Source organism: Apium graveolens, chromosome 1 (assembly GCF_009905375.1).
Source record: "Apium graveolens cultivar Ventura chromosome 1, ASM990537v1, whole genome shotgun sequence".
Lineage (NCBI taxonomy): Eukaryota > Viridiplantae > Streptophyta > Magnoliopsida > Apiales > Apiaceae > Apium > Apium graveolens.
Window position 1 is genome coordinate 10,082,869 of NC_133647.1, and position 6,436 is coordinate 10,089,304.

The window sequence follows — 6,436 nt, forward strand, 5'->3', positions numbered from 1 at the left end:
GATGAGGGCGGTGAGGTGGCGGCTCTCAAATGATTTCAATTTATTATTTTAAATTTTTTAAATTTTTTATATTACTAAATAAAAAGAATATTAAATAGGCAACACTCCAGACACACACATACACACACAGTCGTGATTAAATATTGGAGATGATAATGTCAATTTTATGGAGCCCTCTTTCTCTCTTCATCCCTCTTTATCTTCTTTTTTTCTGATTAAGCTGATTTGGATTGAATCAATTTGGATTGTTTAGGATATTTTGATTATATACATATAAATTATTCGATAAAATGTCATATCAAAAGAAAAAGTTGAATTTGTTTATTTTGATTATTTAATTAAGCCCCTTAGGGTAATTTCTATGTCTAACTTTGATGTTGAATCTCCTAACCATTATGTTTGAATCTCCGACTACTTGTAGCGATTTTTATACTGAATTTTGATCAGTTATGGTTGCTTATAAAGTTACATTATATATATTGATCACAATATGCCAACAATACAGTAGCATAAACCAACTAGTGCACCAGAATCAACTCCAAAATCAACTTTTGAAAAAAATAAAGCTCAAGCTGCATTTGAGGTTGCAGATCAATTTTGAAATTGAGTTGCATTTGAATTTGCAAGAGTTGCAGATCGTATTTTTAAATGAATGGGGTGGAAGTGGAAGAACTCAAATCCCAAGTTCTCCCTAAACGACTGTGTTACTAAACAAATGGGGGTAGGTCCTGTTGGAGGACTCAAAAACCTAAACCACATAAACCGATTTTTTTAGAGGAAGACCCAATTAAATAACTGAGGATGGAGGACTCGAATCTGAATTCCGTCAGTAAACCCCATGTTACTAAATAAACGGGGTATGTCCGGTATGAACACACAAAACCGAAATCAAAAGTTTTTTTGAGAAATGCCCAATTGAGCTCTGATTACATGTTAAGTAATAACTCATAGTTTTTGTTTCTAGCCATTATTGCTATGAGCACACAAAACCGAAATCAAAAGATTTTTTGAGGAATGCCCAATTGAGCTCTGATTACATGTTAAAGTAATAAGTTCATGTAAAAAATTATCAGAAAAAGTTTAGGCAACAAGATGTTATGTTGTTCAATTATAACACTGGGATTCTGCAACTCATTTTACATTTTTTGTTCATTTTTTGAAGAGGGATTACAATGAATGTTATGCTAGTGTCGGAAGGCTAACTATCAATGCCTTTAGGATCAAATCTTATATAAATTACAGGGCGTTTAGTTTAAAATTTTCAAATCAATTGGGATATGATATCTCGTCTGTAGCTTGATCTTTTAACTATATTAATCTTTTGTATAGAGTATTAAAACGAAGAAAATTACGGAAACTTAAGGAGAAATTTTTTGAGAGAAATGGGGGTCTGCTACTACGTCAACAGGTGTCTTCTAGTGAAGGTAATGTGGACACAACAAAATTGTTTACTTCAAAGGAGCTGGACATTGCAACTGACCAATACAATAAAGATTGATTCCTTGGACAAGGAGGACAAGGCACGGTTTATAAAGGAATGTTGACAGACGGAAGAATAGTAGCAGTGAAGAAATCTAGGATAGAAGATGAAAGCAAACAGGAAGAATTTATTAATGAGGTTGTCTTTTTATCTAAAATAAACCATTGGAATATTGTGAAGCTGCATGGCAGCTGTTTGGAGACAGACATCCCTTTATTGGTTTATGAGTTGGTCCCAAATGGAACACTTTTTGAGTATATTCATGACCAAATTGAAGACTTTCCACTTACCTGGGAAATCCTTTTGTGTGTTGCTATAGAAATTGCAGGAGCTCTCTTTTATCTACACTCTGCTGCATCGGTTCCTATATATTATCGAGATATCAAGACTTCAAAAATACTTTTAGACGAGAAGTACAGCGCAAAAATTGCAGATTTTGGAACTTCCTAGTCGGTAGCTATGGATCAAACTCACCTGACGACAAGAGTCCAAGGTATATTTGGTTACTTGGATCCTGAATACTACCAATCCAGCCAATTTACGGATAAAAGCGACGTTTATAGCTTTGGGGTTGTTCTGGTTGAACTCTTGACTGGACTAAAACCAATCCTTGCACCTAGAGCTCACGACCAAGGACGAAGTTTAATAATACATTTCATATTGACAATGAAAGAGAATCATGTATTTGACATTCTTGATCTCCGAATTGCAGAAGAGGGTCGGAAAGAAGAGATTGCAACATTTGCTAACATTATTTATAGATGCTTGAACATGAATGGTAGAAAAAGGCCTACAATGAAACAAGTTGCATCAGAGCTTGAAAGCATTAATTTCTCACACAAATTACATATTGCTGAACAGAACTATGAAGAGATTGATTATCCAGTGAATCAGCTAAATGGGCTGTGGGACCTTACTTCAACTTCTCTGACCTCCTCTACGAGTCGCAGTGTGAAGGTTGATATAGAGCCTCTTATTACCAAATCCTAATAAAAGACGGTGTATGCAGAAAGGATTCGGTACCATATTATGCTTTTTTTTTCCGTTCATGTGTGTATTTGTAACACCCCTTTTAAATTATAAAAGGAGATATTACTTAAAATCCAAAACCTGCAAACAGAACACTAATACATTTCTATACAATAATTAAACAATCTAAAAATCTCCAATAATAATAATATTAAATTTCCAAATTATCTAAACCAATAATTTAAATACCGAAATCTATAATAGTTAAGTTTAGATAATGATAAAGTCTGAAATCCTAATCAACGAAATTGGGTTGCTCTCCATCATACAATCCCAGATCCCCCTATGCACCTGTCAGAAAAAGAATACGGCATGAGCCAAACGCACAGTACGAATTTGGAATACAGTTTATAAAACAAAAATAAAAAAATGAAGATTTCACAATTTATGATAAAACAATAATTTAAAAAAAAACAAGCATTGCTGAAACAACGAGGGGTTAGGATATTTCATACCGATATCTGAACAGATACAAATACACACATCATAGGGTACCTAATGTGTGCAACAGAATGGATAACGTGTACGTCATATACAACGTCACCATAAATCAAATCACAAATCAAACTCTGGGTGCACCCACGTATCCTCAAACAAATATCAAATGGCCAAAAGCTCCTCCCAAGAGCTAATAGAAGGATACGCCGTGACCAATCACATTGTCACGGAAGTGTCATGTCACTGGTGTCGCAATGACATGGTTGTAGTACCCCTACAGTTGATTAACTCGGTATACCCTAAATCACACTAAGGGTCCAAACGAAAAATAATATTTCTAGCAAAATATAAAATCACTTCGGACAAACAATTCAGATTTTTCAAAACAGAAGGTGTCATAAGTAAGTTTTGAAAACCGCATAAACATATATTTAAAATTTTCCAAATCAAATTTTGAAACAATTCTCAAACAATATTGACGGAGCGAATAAATATGAAATTCAACGAATAAAGGATATTTAATTTCTAAGATGAGTATCGCGGAATAAAAAGGGGACATAATCCATACCTTGAAAATCGTTAACACTAGTAGTAAAAATCTGCAAATGATCTGCTACACTTCGACCCGCAATCTAATTTAAAAATTATAATTTATTAATATTTTTTTTTAAAATTAATTTAAAATAAATCAAAAATAAAATTTATAACAATAATGCTATTTCACAGTTCCTAAATACGGACCATAATATCAAACTTAACACTAAGACCTGAAACTTTACCAATATTATATTTATAAATATAAACCTCGTAAAAAGCCAATTTACACGAGTACCACAGTTTTAACTAATTTTATATTGTATACACTAGTTGTGATAATGAGACCGTAAATCAACTAGCATTATGGTTTAAAATCATTAAATAATTTAATAATAATGAAACAGGCTAGTACATGCACACCAATGAATAACTAATGTACAACATCATATATAAAATCAATTACAATTATAAAAAAAAATAAGAGTACAAAAATGGTGTAAATATCTCACACATAACTATAATTTTATACAAGACAAAGTTGAATAATCTCATATTATTGTACTTTAATCATTATAGATGCAATTAAATAATAGACACAAGGTTGATTTGATATCAAGGTATCATGCATGCTATTAGGTTCAACAATCACTAACTTATTTTATTAAAATAGTAATATAAATTGAACTTACTATCAATCAGGTTACATGTCTTTAACGTCTCAGCTTCCTCTCTTCCTTAGCTCTCGCTTCATCGATTTCCGGGTTCTGCGTAGCCTTTTTTTTTAAGGGTTTTATTATAAGATCTCGTATTCTGTTATTCTATTTTGTCTCCTCCCTCTCTTCTGATTTTTGCCAGCATGCTCTAGGATTTTGCTCAAATTACGTGTCTATCAATTAAGGTGTATATATATCCTCCCTAAGTATTCTAAAAATATTAGAATTATAATAATTACATTAATGTTTAACCTTAATTTTTTTTATTTAATCAATATATTTCAATCACATATTTTTTATCTAATTCAGTTATTATTATTATTATTATTATTATTATTATTATTATTATTATTATTATTATTATTATTATTATTTAATATTACGGATATTACAGTATTCATATAATCGGTAGAAATCGAATTATACTATAAACTATGAACTGTATTTGCATTTCAACTGTATTTATTTAGGTTTGGAGACAACCGCATAAGTTTATAATTGTAATTTTGATTTTCGATATTATTAGAAATTTGTTTGTATAACAATAAGCCTTGTATATATGCAGGAGAACCTGGATTCTTGTAAATATGTTTAAGTTCTTGAAACAGAAGAAGCGGTTGATTATTTGACCCGTATTCATAAAATTTAAGATAGCTTAGCTGCACAGAATAATGTAGGCTGTCTGTATATATGTTACTTATTTTTGTGCAAAACTTCAAAAAGAGATATCTCTACTGATTTACACATGTTAAATGAACTGCCATATATATGTTATAACTTAGAAGTAGTTTTGTAAGTTAACCATAGGCCTATATATGGTATATATAGGCCTTCTCGAACTACATCTAGGCTTAAAAACCTAAAATTCCAAACTTTTAATGAAAAAATGTCAGATAGATAGGCAAGTTTTCGAATCTGTTTCATCTTCTATGAAATTTCTAAGCAGCTTATATTGACAGTGCTCAGAAATGTTTTATTTTAACAAATATTGCTTATAGCCTTACAAATGAGTATCTGTTCACATAAATCTCGGGTTGAGCGAGAATCGAACCCAGTATCTGTTCTCGTAAATATGGCTTATAGCCTTACAAATGAGAAATGTTTTAAGTATTTAACTAATAATTACCACATTTTATACTGTGTTGATCATTCTACCAAGTCATGTTCCTTTAAAGTATTATGGCCCTATTGATGCAACTCTGAATTGAAAAACTTTAGTTCAGATAATATGTAAATGCTAGAGCAGAAACTCTGAATACTTCAGAATAATATGTAATCCCGCTACTGGAAACTTTTACGAGATTTGGTTACTTAGCTTGAATCACATACAACTATGAAAGACGAGACTGATGACTTCCTAACTGTCATTGGTTAAATTATGCAATGCAGGAATCTGATTATAAGCTCAAGTATAGTTCTTAACAGTGCCATGCCTGAGTAAATGAAACCAAATCATGTAAGTTTTCTCAAAGAATTCTTATAAATGGAACAAAATTCGTACACATTCACGGTCCATGCAATAGCATAATATTTCAAGCTATTCAGTATTACTCTGAATTCTCTCTCAGAAGAAGGTCTGGAATTGTGTTAAGCCACTGTGATTGAGATCTGCAGCAAGCGGATCCTCAACCGTGATTTCCTTATGCAAAACCCATTTTGCAATCCTCCAATGTCTCTTATAAATTTTTGCCTATGTCAAATACAAAAATGCCCTAGCCACAACAGCCAATGTCGAAAACAAAATCCAAAACGATGCCAACAACCTCCCCCGAGGAGACTTAAAAGCACTATCACCATACCATATAATGAGAATTACACTAAGATGTCTATACTGATTTATATATGTTGAATGAACTTCTGCACCTTTCTAATGCTCGTCTCATTATGTATTCAACTGCCATATATATCTTATAACTTATAAAATAGTTTTTGTAAGTTAACAGCGGGTCACTTAAATAGGCCTTCTCGAACTACATCCAGGCTTAAAACCTAAAATTCTAAACTTTTAATGAAAATAAAATCAGATAGATAGGCAAGTTTTCGAATCTTTTGCATCTTTAATGAAAATTTCTGAGCAGCTTATGTTGGTTATAATTCTAACTACACAGCAACAATGGGCAGTTATATATATAATAACAAGAAAATGACAAATAACCAACTAACGAAATAAAACACGAAGGCAATAACAAACTATAAAGACTGTAATTGACAAAGAAAGTAAAGAAAATTTATCTCTTAT

The 6,436-nt window shown here is 31.7% G+C and overlaps 1 pseudogene; it reads left to right on the forward strand.

The window, feature by feature from the left end:
• The first annotated feature begins 1,312 nt into the window (after positions 1-1,312).
• On the forward strand, positions 1,313-2,525 carry LOC141719149 (wall-associated receptor kinase-like 2; annotated as a pseudogene).
• The last annotated feature ends 3,911 nt before the right edge of the window (positions 2,526-6,436 follow it).